Below are 14,699 nucleotides of genomic sequence, written 5' to 3'. Positions count from 1 at the left end.
TAGGGAAAGCTGGTGAAGTTTTATATAAGCTTTTAGATCCAATTAATAAAAAAGGGCCAAGATTTTGGTTAATGAAGGCATTTACCTAACTTTTGAGATTTGCTATTAATTTCACAGGGACATTTAATTAATTCCTTAGCAAATGACAGAGAAATTTAATAAAAGATTTCTACTAAATCTTGTAATTTGTTTATGCAGCTTGGCTAACAGCAATGCAGAAAGTGAAGGAACTACTTGCACAAGGTCAAAAAAATAACTTTGGACAGACAACTTGTGCTGGAGCTCCTGAAAATTGTTTTCAATTCAAAAAGATCATTTAAAAAACGGACAAACTCATCTCAAGGATCACAAAACAAGAAAAGGAAATTTAAATCCAAACTACTGTAAAGACCATGAGGAGAAACCTCCCCTCCTAATATCGAACAATAAACAGCATCTTGAAAACAAAATCACTATGTTCTTCAGGTCTGTTGAAATCTGAATAGCTGCAGAGGAAAAGTTTTAATTCCTTTCTGTGATACCACCACATCTTAAAACTCAGATGACTAAACTACGGCCAGTTACGTGTTCACCTGAGATACTTATTTGGATTTCATGAAAGCTTAAGTTCCAGGAGCTCTGGCATGCCCTTTTCTGTAGTTTAACAAGAAAAAACCCCATCAGTCATATAACTTAGTATAGAATATAGTATTCGAGGTCCAGAATCAATGGTTCACACCCAAACCTTTCATATGTCAGCCCTTCATACACTGAAAGTAACTGAAAATATGCATACTTTGTCGTGATTCGTTATAATGTCTTTCATAAACAAACACAGTATCATCATTTTGGTCTTCATAGCGAGCAGACACCCTTTAATTTTCACCTGGAAACCCAGTCTGCCCTTGTTAACAAAAACATCAGAGTCACAGTGTGTGCTCTATGTGACAGTGCTTAGAGGGGTGGAACTGTCCTTTTCAGCACGTTGATAGCAAGAAAGAGGTAGGAAATGCTGTAAATAAATCGAGCTTACATTTTCAAACATAGCTGGGGAGGAGAAAATTACAGAACATTTAATATTTCCAGGAAGATCTATGTGAAAACAATCTGGCTGCTTTCTTAAAATCTTAATCCAGCTTGAGAACTCTGGCAATAGTGCCTCAGAACCAAACTGCCTTTTATAGGATCTGACTGTACCATAACTGGAATTTTATTTATTTCCTACGTTTTATCCTGAGCTAAGTAAAGCATGTAAGAGTTATGGTTTTTTGAATCACTCATTGCTTCCAAAATATCGCATAAAGAAATTATGCAAGAACACAATGAAATACATATTCTTTTCAGGCTCCTTCTAAACATAAGGAGGTTTATGATAGCTGTTGGGCTTAAGATATTTAAAATCTAATAAAATTGTCATAGCTTTCCTTTCATTATTTGAAGCCTAATAAAATTAGCTGCAAGTTGCAGGCAAGGAACACTCCCTGTTAAGGGGTGTGACTTGCCATTCTGCTGCTTACGAGGTGTAATGCAGAAATAATTACAACTATACAGTTCTTTTCTGCATTTTACAGCCATTTGTCCTGACCAAGCAAAAATTCTGTTCTGGCTTTTTGTCTTGCATTAGTGTGTTCCTAGCCAAGGTTCAGATCTCCTCCTTTCAAGAAGCACCAAGACGTTAAACCATAAAAGTAAAAACTATTACCATGAAAGTGGAAAAGAATGGATACTAATTTATCAAAGCACTGGTGGTGTTAAGGCAATTAAATAGCAATAAGAAAGCTAACAGAATTGTTAGCCTTGGGAATCAGTTTTAAATCTATAACTAGATTAAAATGATTTAAAATCTATATATAAAGAGATGGTTTGACGGAAATAGGAAGACGCTAAAAAATATTGGAGAGGTCAAAAGCAGGAAGCTGAAGAAACTGCATCTCACATATACTTATTTTCTTATTGAGTTTTTGCTTTTGATGCACTAGCAAATTATTATTTGTTTTCTTTTGAATATAGCACGTAGTCAATATGTCACAAATAAGAAGAAAAATGATTCCAGATGGAACCCATCTCAGTCAGTGCCTAGGGAAAATATTTGTCCTTTTTTGGGGCCAGATGGTATGCTATAGGGCTATTTGCAAGAATTAGGTGTTTTTTTCTTTAATGTAACATATAATGTGGAAAAAAACCCGTGAAAATACATTCTCTAGCTTGAAAACATGATTGTTGCAGAAAAACGACTGCTGCCTGTGTTCTTATTTCTCAAAAGCTTTCTTGCATTTATCATTAAGATACTTGTCTGAGGTGTACAGAAGCAGCTGTTTGCAGTTCTTGCGCGTTTTTGATTCTTCAGAACTCATAGTTATGTTTTCTTAAGCAATGGGAAATGTTTTTTCTTAAGCAATTGCCAAAATTTTCCCTTTAGAAACCATTTTCTCTAACTCTATCAATTGGTTTAATAAATGATATGACCTCTTCCTAGAAGTTTTACATGGCTTATGTACACATACAGTTGAAGAGCACACCCTTCACGTGTGTTAGTTTTCTGTGCTACAGTTTGCCTTCTGGGTTTAGAGCAATTGATTTCAGAATCAGATTCCTAGATCTGGATGTCTTTTCAGAAGAGCTCTGTAATCTAGCTCCAGATTTTCCATTGTTCCTTGCAGGGTCAAATACTTTCCCAGGAGTTCAGGGTACCTGTATGAAGAAATTGAGGTATCAGACTGTAGACTTAGATTTGTTCCTAGTAGTTCCTTGAGGGTATGATTAATTTTCCTATAAATTAATTTTGGATTGTGCAGTATGTTTAGAACAGATAGCAAAACATGAAGCAGTATCCCAAGGAGTGTTCCTCGATGAGTTCCATTCCCGCTATGAATTCCCAAATGCATGGGAAACATCACGGCTATAAATCCCTTGAGGTGATCAGCAGTCCCAGAGACATACAGAATATATGGATTTGTAAATATTTCTCTCAAAATGTAACGAGATACCATATATAAATTGTGTGGTGCTATCCTTTTTCAATGAATATTGTTAACTTGGAACATACAGGAAATTAAATGGAGGTAAAGGTAAGGGCCAGGCAAACTGCTTCGAGTAGTTTAAAATAGCAATGGCTGGATCATGAGTTCCAAAGAAAGTATATCTGACTCCTGCAGCCTTGAATGAGTACTGTCCTCAGCCCTGAAATGTGGGATCATAGACAGTCCTACCCTGAACACATCAGAACAAGGGGGCAGAGTGGAGGGGACAGGAAAAGACTGCTTTACACAGAAGTTGAGAAACTTCAGCTTTTACCTCAGTTGCGTTGCAGTCTACAGATAAAGCTGGAAAGCCACAGTTGAATGCATAAGGGTTACAAGTACGATTTGTAAATAAAATTATTGTTTTTTCTCTTCCTCTTTGCACTTTGTGCCTTGGAGGAATTAGTGTTTAACTCAGAAGTTATCATTCCTGTGTGGTGCAAGTTTACGTTGTCCTGGACTTGGCCAAGGTGCTGGAATCTATTGAAACCACTGTGGGAATGAAGGTTGGGAATCAGGAGGTGCATGAGATTCTCACAGAGAATGGTAAAATCTCTTGCTTTGACTCAGAAGTGAAGTATTAGAAGTCAGATGCATTAAGGAGGGAGCAAATGGAATCTCTAGTGCAGGTTGCTTCGCAATCAAAGGAAGGGGATTATAATAGCTTTTTAGAGGGATAGAAATAGCCAATTTCCCCAGAGAAATCTGGCTTAGCAATGCAGACTTTCTGCCTTCATATTCTAATGCTTATTTCACAAGGTGCCTCATTTCTCCTTATGTAATGAATTGGAAACAACGTTGTTTCTGAGCACAAAATGCAAGTACTGCTCCATTAGACAAAACAATTCTTGAGGAACTCACCAAACAGAAGAAGAAAGAACACTTGCCCTACAGTCTATACGTGAAAAATTTCATTAGATACCTGTAGAGAAGATAATCAAACATATCACCCATCACTGAGACAATCTGGAGAAAATAGTGTGGCTGACTATGCAGACCCTTTAAAAATGAAATAGAAACTGAAAGGGCTGACAGTTGGGAACAGCAGTATCTTGGAAAAGAAAAGCACCCCTGAAGAAGAATGTGGTTTATCAGATGTTGAAGGACAGATGATAAATTCCATATTACTTAAAAGCCGTTACTTATGCCAAAGGTATATGACTGCAGCGTAGCTGTAACATAGTGTACTGTTTTATGCATTATGAATGTGACCATTTAGGATAAAAGCCTTCCAGCATCCTACAGAGACAGTTATCTTGCTTCACAAAGCCAGTCTTTGGTAATTATGAATAATCTAAGGCAATTCACAGTCTGTATTCATATTTGTAATTTAAGCCTCCTGGTTTGGGAAATAGCTGTTTGCAATCTTTTGTAAAAGAGGAAAAAAGCAAAAATATTACTTAGGTCAATACTTAAAAGATTAAATGAGAAAGTAGAGAATGAGAAGGAAAATTATACGAATAAAAATAAGAGATAAAAACAGAAGGAAATGTATGCAGTAACAGAACTTAGACCAGGGGCAGTCAAAGTAAACAAGCGAGGCAGTGGGTGATTGGGCCTACAACAATCAGCCTGGAACATTATTCTGGGAAGCTGAATGAGGTAATACTCTTTATTCCTTATTCTGTAGTGGCCCTTTTTAATAAGATTTTTTCTCAGTCTAGTATGGTGCTTCTACTAGGTAATACGCTAGCAATCCACCAGAAGGAAGCTATTGTAGCTGAAAATTGAGCTCTTTCACAGGGAGAATGAAACAGAAGAGTAGGAACTAAGGCTGACATAACTCAAGAAACAGATGCTTTCTGGTTTCTCTTAGGACACTTTGGGACTCTCTAGCTGTCCTGCACTGGCTGAGAAAGGATGTCTCAGCACGAAAAGATCTCTGGGTTATATGACTCTCTTGCTCCTTGTCCTCCCAGATCTCTGAGGCAATCATCTGTCGGCTTCGTAGGCTTCAGTCGGCTCTGATTTATGTTACAATGCGCAGGTTCTCTTGGCAATACCCGGACTGCAGTACTGCAAGTGATTTATGCTCATGTTAGACCTTCTTTTCTGGTCTTTTACTGGATGCATGTCAGTGGTTCCTGAAAAGCAAACTCATAATCTTTAGGAAATTTCAGCAGAAATGTCTGGCTCTAGTACTAAGATACAGTTTTAAAGGAAAAGGACCAGTGTGTTTCTTCTGAGTTTCTTACCAATAGGAGTGTACACGTATCCCTAAAATATCTCATACACAGTGGTACTTAGTGATGGTTTTTATTCCATGCATGAATTAATCACACTACCCAAACCTGACTTAGTTTTACTGAAACACAAAGGAATGTACATATGAATAAAAATTTGTATGACTAGTACCCAGTGAAATGTCTTTAATTTCAATCAACAACTGGAGTGAATTTTCTGCTACAAGTTGATGATTTAATCAATGAAATTCGGAAAGAAAACCCATTATTTCACCTTATGGAACCACCGATTGTTATTCCTGCACTTATTTTTTTCCTGCTCATGATACAGATTCAAGGATATCCTGCAGTTAAAGGAATATACACAAGCATAAAAAGATGAGTTCTGCCTCTGTTCTTGAAGTGACATCTAAATTACTGGTTATTCACAGGAACTGAAAAGAACATTTGGAATTGAGGAAACTGTACTGCAACTTTTAAAAGAGTTTTGTAAATTAGAAAATGAGTCATCATTTCCATCAATTAGTACAGTGGTACTTGCAGTGTTAAGTGATCTAATATAATTGACTTTAAAGATATTGAATTGTGTTTTAGTGGGTTTCTGAAATAGGAGCACTGAGGTAAACCTTTCCAGGCAAATGTGCAAAAGAGTGGAGGACAGCAACACCCACAATTTCTGACCAAGCCGGACACAGTGCTGTAGGACGGAGGATGCATCAGTGAGAATGGCGGAGGTTGTTTTAATACAAGAAACATCCTATCAGTTAAACTCTAAGAAACTTTCCTAGGAAACAGGGGAAGTCACTGCTTGGTACTATATGTATATATTTTTAAATACAGTGTAAACTATCATCTTTTGTAATAGAGGCAACACTAACAAAGGAATTAGTGAAATGAAGGGACTCACAACCTAGTGGGAACATAACGCGTGCCAGTTCGGAATAATATTCTTGAAGTACAGGTCACACATAATTTGTGACACTTTTCACAGCACTGACTTGATCACTTTTTCCTTTCTTTTCCATAGCGCAGTATTTTAGATCTGCTTAATTTCACCTGCACATCGAGTAAGAACTCTGTAATGCTTCCATGATAAATTCAAAAAGTGACTTTGAAATCTTTAGAGCAAAAGGAAAGACCTGCATGGCCTGAAGTCTTTGTTAGTCTGAGACAAATCTGTTCATTTCCCATTTAAGAAAATTTTCCCATCCTCTGTCAGTGTAAAGCACTCAAAGGTAATTAATTTCAACTGTCTTTCTAGGATGATGCAGGCCTGCGAGTTTAGGATGCATGCAAGTGTGCTAAATCATTCCGTTTTGGAGGAATAGATTAAAGGTCTTTTTAAGCTTCTGTCTATAGTTTATTTTCTATGATTCTGTGATAGTTCTGATGTGGGTAGGGAGCACAAGATTTGTTTCTGGGTGAAGGGAATGAACTAAGAAGGAGAAAAGTTTCTGAAGTACCTGAGAGACTTTTCCTCTTTTCCTATGAGGTTAGAGAGGGGGAAAATCCCCCAAAATAACATTAAAAAGAGCTGTGTACTTAGATGGCAGCAGAGTGACAGAGTGAGATCTTCTAATAGAGAAACCAAGGCACAAAATTCAGAAGCTATCGACTAGGCTCCAGTCCACTAAAACCGATCAAACGGAACAACTGTGGTATCTTAACACAGATAAGACAGCTGTGCCTCTTAGCTCCTCCTTAAATGAGTAGTTAGTTTGCAAATATTTTAATGTTTTTTTAAGACACTGGTTCATGTGTATCTTTTCTTTGTGTTTGTATATGAGCTCAGACTATGAACCGCAGAGGTGGCACAATGAAAGTTAATGCACCTCTCAGATTCACGTAACTCATATGAATTAGAAATAACTTACTAAAACAGAGGAGGCTCAAAACAGTCAAATCTAAAAATACTTCATGCAGAATTCATAACAGACTAAGTAACACTTGCAGGCAGCTGCAATGTAATTTTGCCAAACCAACAAAGAACAAGAACAAAAAAACCCCAACAACAACAACAACAAGCCAAGAAAGTGTGACAGTGAACAAAGGAAGGTTCCCTTTTGTGTCCCTTCACAAATATTCTCTTCTACATGATTCCTTTAGTAAACAGGGATGGAATAAGAATGGAAAGAACAAGAAACATTAAAAACCAAGCTGGGCTCTGGACCAGTCCGTCCCTCCTCCAGTTGATGCAGCAGTATACATTCCTGAAAGCTCTCATGATATACAGACAAACAGCATTGTCCCCCTTTTTTTGGCAAACAGTGGAAGTATTATGAACTCAGCCTTATGTTGTGAAATCAGCTGTGTGAGTGAGGAGGAAAATAAGGAAGATTGAGTCCTGATCTTTCTATCTTCCCACAGAGAGCTATACAGAATTTCACGGCAGGAAGGAATACAGAAACCAATATAGCCTTGCCTCTTCTGTTACCAAGATAATCTGCACCTTCAAATGAGCCAGTGTGACAAGAATAGTAAACACCTTCCTATATTAATAGCAATAATTAACATCTTTGGGAGGAAAGAGGGAAACAATTCTTTGTGCTGTTCATGTAATAGTAAAACAATCTAATGCTCATTAAGAATTGTATCCCCAGGGCATAATTTGGAGGTAGATGACCTATATAGTTTCTAAAGGCTTAATGTTATAAAGAGAGGAAGAATTTTCTTAGATCATCTGGAAATGGCTTGTACTCTACACACCAGAAAAGCTGGAAGGGGTTGGAAAACAGTTTTCATTAAGGACAAGAGATCTCAGTGTGTGTCGCTTGGCTAATAATTCTGTTGTGCTTTCCTCTTTCAGGTTCAGTCAGTAAAGAGTAGATTGATTTTTGCAATGAGGGTTTCCAGACAGGCACGCTGTGGAAGCTCACGGAGGTGGAATCTGTCCCAGCAGCACAGTTAATCACCCATCTATCTCCCAAGTGCCATAAGGGCTCCTCAGAGGGACTCAAAACTACTTCGTAAGGCTTAATTGTAGGTAGCCAAGCTTAGGTTCTTTGTTTAACCAAATTTTAATTCGCAGAAAGACATTAAGTATTTAAGTCTGGAACAAGTCTGACTGAATTCTTTTCCATTTCATTGTCTTTTAAATTGCTCCTTAATTTCTCTTTGGTAGTAATAATGATTTTAATTTAGTCAGAGACTTTAATCTAAGGATGTCATAGTATTTTAACATGGTCAGTCTGGCAAAAAGAGGAGTTCTACAATCCTGTTACCTGCCATACGATATCAGCAGTGTGTGTTCTTGTCATGGATATGAAACTACAGTTAAATATCTAACAGCCTGGATGACAGCAACAGAGGTAGAATGAGTGTAACTGAGTCAGTTGATTGTAGTTGAATACATCTGCGATGAAATCTAGCCCCTAAGCTGTAGATTTGGTGTAAAAAGGATATGCTATATGTGATATAAGTATACCTTCTGTAGGATTCATGGCCTAGGTGGCATATCCATATGCTACTTCACAATGTATGGAGAATGTAGGTGCATGTGTGATACAAAACCACATCAATGCACTTTGTTTCTAGATTACGTACAATAAATACTAAACACGAGGTGACGACATCGTCTCACCATTAAACATGGTGAAGGTATATATTAATAAAGTGAAGCAATTGTTATGTAGAACTATATCCCTAAATTCTTATTCAGTTAGCTTAAGGATTAAAGATTTTGCTCCATATTGTCTGTTCGCCAAATATAATTACTTGGTTGCAAGTGTGTATGGTAAAAGAAACTGTGTTGTCTGTCACTGTGTACAGAAACAAAAGATACCATTCTGTTTTTCACACTCTGCTGTTGCACTGTTCTTAAAATAGTCTCAGAAAATTGAGCTGAAAAAAACCAGACATGAATTCAAAACTACCATATTTCTGTTTTGTAGATTTCCAGTTCTGGTGTTAGCAAATAATGAAACAGTTTCTGCATGATAACTAATAGAAAAATGATGAGCAAAAATCCTTATTGAGTATAAGTGATGTTTAGCTCCATGGGCCCTTCTGTGTATGAAATGCAGCTGTGGCTTTTGATACCTAGGAGTAAACCTGAAATGTGACTGTCTTCAGAACAGTACCTTCTTTACAGCAGTTTAAGGGATGTCGGAGTTTTGTTCTCTGGACATTGTTTTGCTCATGTTCACCAGATAGATAGAATGAAAATACTCAGGGTGATCTACCCTTTCCAAAGCATAATTATTGTTTATTGTCTGGGAGAAAAAATCTTTACACCTGCCCAGTCAACTCAGAGCAACCTGTAACAATGGACATGCTTGTTGGAGTACCTTGATTTATTTGAATATTAAGTTATGACGAGAATAAAATATTTATGCATGACTTATATTTAGATAATGATGAAGAGGGAGTAAATAGCAGCATGACTTTGTTAAAAACCGTTCTAGAAGAGAAGGAAAGGCATTTGAGGATTCCACTGCACATAGCGAAGTTGGTAACAGACACAGCTGGTGAGGGGGGCAACAAGTACTGAAAGAGGAAAACAAAATCATTCTTTTCCCCAAGGACTTGATTTGGAGTGCAGTATGATTGTGTTTTTCTGATAAAATATCTTTATAACTCTGCAGCATGAATAAATACAAACCTATAAACCAGTTCTGTAAGACAGACCTTTTAGTATCAGATGCCCCTCAGATGTTCTTTGATCATAAGTCAGTCCTAGTCTTTGCCTCTGTTTCCCTGCGGCAATGCAGATTTTGTTTGAAACTACATTAATCCTTGAGAAGAAACTTTGGCCTAGGTGTTCTAATAATCTCCCTCAGACTAACTTAACTCCAATTTACTGCTTTTCTAGCTACAGAATAAGGAATTTTATTGCCTTGTAATCGTGCTATGCAAATCCCTTTTGAACTCCATAATAATAGTAGTCTTGCTTATTTTGTTTACTCTTTCTTATATGGAAGTTGTGTGTTGTTTCTTATGCCTAATGTATGATTTCCTCAAAAGAAAAAATTCTGGACAGAAACAGAAGGGGATAGCTTAGCAGTTTCCAGGAATACAGTGGAAAATTTACTGGATAGTAAAGTTCAAAGCAAATCCGTACACTGAATCCATTCACAATTATATATTCATAGTAGGCCTACAGAACAGTACTTGTTTCTGAGATGGACAAGAAAACATGGACATCACCTTGAGAAGTTTTAGTAACATTTTTATATTACTAAAAGGCTTCCAGGTCTCATGAAGTTCTGGAAAGCACCTTCTGGACTCACCGTGTACTGGATATACCTGCCAGAAAGACAACAGAGTGGTCTGTTGGAGCTGGGTGGACTGTTGGCAGAAAATATCATGCGGTGTCATTGTGTAACTACTAAGTAACTCATACTAGGCTGATGTCCTCAAGTGACCGTGGCAAAAGCCGTGGTATTGACCCATCTGCAACCTTGCCTTGAAGTTTTGTTACAAATCTGTCTTTGAAAGCATCTGGCATCCAGTTTATATAGGTAATTTTGAACAGTCAGATTAGTCGTAAGTGCATATTTTTGAATCCTGACAGGACAAGTATTTCTAGTGTAAATACTTGTCTGAATTTAAGAACACGAATTTCTGAAAATACTTAGGCTTGCAACATTAAAATTGCATTTATACCTATGCTAGTGAAAATCTAATACCAAAAATGGTCTTGAAAATGAACAAAGTGAAAGTATGAGTGATGTCAGGGATTTTTTTTAAATGCTAGTGGAACATCTGGATAATATTTGTTTAATTTTAGTATAATGTGAGAGAATAACGAGTTAGAAATGTTATTTCCTGTCTTTGTAGCACTATAGAAAATGTGATCTCACCTTTGAATAGTATTGATATTTTCATTTATGACAACTATAAAACAACTTCTGTAGACCCTATCAATCTGCATAGACCCATCTTGCATCTGTTTACAGTAGGAAAAATAAGTAAATAAAACTGAAAAAATATTTTAAAACCCAAGCATGTATTTTCCCCCTTATCCTTTAAAATGTGTTCATGTAGTTATGCTCATTATTTAAAGACATGATTAAATGACTTCAAAATCTAGTAAATGGTGTTGCAAGAAACTATAAAACTAGTAGGAAAGAACTTTTTTCTTTGTTGCAAACTACTTGAGACTGATGGCTACCTAAGGAGTGATAAAACCTGGGAAGAGCTATAAATCACATCGTGTAGGATTCTGTTTCAAATACATACTAGCTTATTCTGTGCTTTGTTTGCATTCTGAGATATTTCTTATATATATGTTGAAGGAAAATCAATTGCCTCTTAGTCTTTTACTCTTCCTTGCCACTGAATAGCACTGAATATTCTTCTGTAAGGCTTCAGTGACTGATCCCTTCCCCCCCCTTTTATCCTTGGGTCTATACAATGAGTCAGAGAGCCCTTGCCTATTTTCTCTAATTTTTCATAATTGTATGGAATTACTTGTTAGAAACTACATCAGGATCATGTATTTCTCCTCCCCAGTGATCAGTAAAACACATACTGATTTGTAAGCATTACTTAACTCTGTCTGCTTTTGTTATGAACAGCAGCAGGACTGAATCGGAGCGTGAGGAACTGGGGAAAAAAAATGCAGCAGTGGAATTAGGCTGTATCACACTTGCCTGTGAAGAGCTGAGAGCCCCATCACATAGTTAAAAATAGACTGCGCTGTATACTCAATAATAAGGCTAAGCAGATAATTTGAACTAAACAATTTAACAAAATTAGTTTCCTCTTCCACTAGAATCAAAGTACTATTATCAGCAACATTTCTATAAATAGTTCCTGGTGTGTAGCTATTTTATGAATAATTCACAAATCTGAATGCTAAAATTTGAGCTACTGGATTGACAAGCCGTAAAATCTACAGGTATTTCTTAAATGAGTAGGGAAAATTTGTTATCCTGTACAAATGCAAGTACAAATTATAAACTCATATTAAAAAATATATTACAATATCCATCTAACATTCTGCTCTGTCACCAATTTTGCTTGCTAGAAAAGGAGTATAATTTTTAACCTATGTTTGTTTAAAAATTGGAGTGCGTATTTGTTGAAAATTTTATTTGTTTTCTATCTACTGAGGACAGTGCACTAGGAAAGAAAAATACTGAATCATTTCATCTTCTTCATTCTCAGTTTGTTCATATGCACCTTGCAGTGATGTGTTTGTCCAGTAAGAGACAATCTTTGATGGATATAGGCCTGCTGACCTAGCCACAGGTGTGGTAACACTTTAACTCACAACTGATTGACGTTACAAATGAGAAGTGAACCTAGCTTTGCTGCTGTGACCATGACTTTTTTTTGGAGATCTGATTTTGTCATTGGTGGAAGGTAGAGGGAGAAATAGCTCTAGGGCTCTCTGTAGGCGAACAGCAGTGAATTTTTAAATTAAATAGATCTCAGACCCAATCTACTTTGGTATTGCTAGCCTGATTTTTAGTATGGTCTCTTATTAATAGGTCAGTACCTTTATGAAAGACAAAATAGTCCTCTATATATTATCATTTTTTCAGATGTTTCCATTTCCAGTGTTTCCAGGGTGTTTCCAGTAGAATTATCTACTTTAATCTCACATCATATCATTTGGGTTTCCTGTTATTTTCCCTTCCTAACCCTATTTCCACTTTTCAGAGTAGCTACTATATTTTCCCCAATGCGCCCACTATTTAGCACATTCTACTAAGTCCTTACCACTGCTATCCTTCTCCCATCACCAGCTATCACTGCATCACAGTCTGCTCATTTGAGATTAATTTTGTAATTTATCCTATAAGGATGGTGTCTCATGCATTCAGCATTTATGTCAGCATTGTTCCAAACAACACAATTCAGAAGAAACAGGGTTTGTGCCATGTGACATCTGGAGTAGCAAAAAAAGCATTGGGATGCATTTATCTGCTCAATTCTGATTTTCTAGGTTTGGACTCTCAAGAGTGCCTGCAGGCTATTAGCTCTGGGTACAGGCTTTGGCTCTAAGCCCACATAAGGCTAGTTAAGGGCATCTAACCAGGTTCCCCTGTAACTTAGTTTCAGTGGGGGACAAACCCAAGAAGGAGAGCTGCAAAGAAGTCCCAGTGCCAACTGAACCTGCCTGGACAACCAACAAGTCCAGATGGTTTGAGGGAAAGGTCTTCCTCTGGCATGCCTCAAGGCAGACAGTGCAGGTGGTCTAGCATGTAGCTTTGAATTGGATTGGGAGGTCACTTTTAAAAGTCAGCAGAGGCACAGCCTGTATCCACAGTTACCCATTTAGGAGTATATTCTGAAGTTCCCATTACTTCCAGTATTATCTTTGATCTTTTAGCCAGTTACTCTTCAAGGCAGTTAACCTTCAAGTAGGGTCTTGTCATGAATAGACACCATGGCACTCCGTTATTCCGTGGAATCAGCCTTGTCATTTTGTCGGGCAAGAATTGGCCCAGTATCAACGACTGCAGGTCTGAGCACACTGGTTCTAATGAAAACAGAAGCGAAAAGCCTTATTGTCTGGAAATGGGGAGGATGTGCTCTGTTTGGTGTAAAGATGTCTCTAATAGGATGTTGCCAATTTTAAAATGCTCTGAATTCAAAGAAGAGTTCAGCAGAAAAAGTAGAGGCTCTAAAGTAATATGCTTAATCTGCAAATGTTAATTGTTTGATTGAATAATTAAAAAAAAAATCTATTTAAAATAACCAGGTAGATTATTGAAGATATTTCTTAAGCTTGTGTTTGAATTGAGGGTGGTAAGTCTGTTGATTATTAGTTCCTCCTGCTATCGTTAATGCTTCGTTCAAGCAGACTTATGTTAAAAAATGGTCTCCCTAAAACCAATGTATAAAAAAGGGTACCTTTAGGCAGTGGTGTGTTTTTTTTTTTTTATCCCCCTCCCCACCCCCCAATGCCTGTCACGAAGCATTGTAGTTAAACTGATATTAATTGGAGTAACTCTTCCAGAATTTGGATATATGCCTTTGGAAGGATAGCTGAAAGTTCTTCCAGTCCAATGAACAAGTTACTAATTTGTCTGTTACGGACTTTTAAGTAAAATCAAACATATATGGTACATGAACCATAACCATGTGAATTCTTGTAACCTTGGGATGTTTTCCTTAGGTTAATAGTGCACTTGGCTCGAAATGCATTTATTGGTATTTCAGAGGATTGGTTTAAATTATTATTAGAAGTAATAATAGAAATAGCAAAATTCACCATATGAAGTGATGTGGAGGGGACTGAAGGAATCTGACAAAGCTTAGCAAAGCTCTTAAGAATCTCTTAAAACTGAAAAATATTGAAAAGGTTCCTGGAAAAAGATTCCATCCTCTAAAGACAACTGAATATGGCAAAAGCAAATGCCTAGCAGTTAGGGGGGTCTGTAAGGAACACGGCTGGTCAGAAAGCATCCTAAGATTGCAAAGGAGGAGTGTGCAGGTACAGTACAACACTGAGCATTTTGGAGGGAGAAGAAAGGAGAAGACTAAGGACTTTGGTATGAAATTAGCCAATAATATATTTTCAGCAGAGGAAGCAAAAATATTAGAAAAAATACCACATTAGTTT

The sequence above is a fragment of the Buceros rhinoceros genome, unplaced genomic scaffold (genome assembly GCF_000710305.1).
Source record: "Buceros rhinoceros silvestris isolate BGI_N320 unplaced genomic scaffold, ASM71030v1 scaffold4560, whole genome shotgun sequence".
NCBI lineage: Eukaryota > Metazoa > Chordata > Aves > Bucerotiformes > Bucerotidae > Buceros > Buceros rhinoceros.
Note: the sequence above shows the minus strand (reverse complement) of the source record.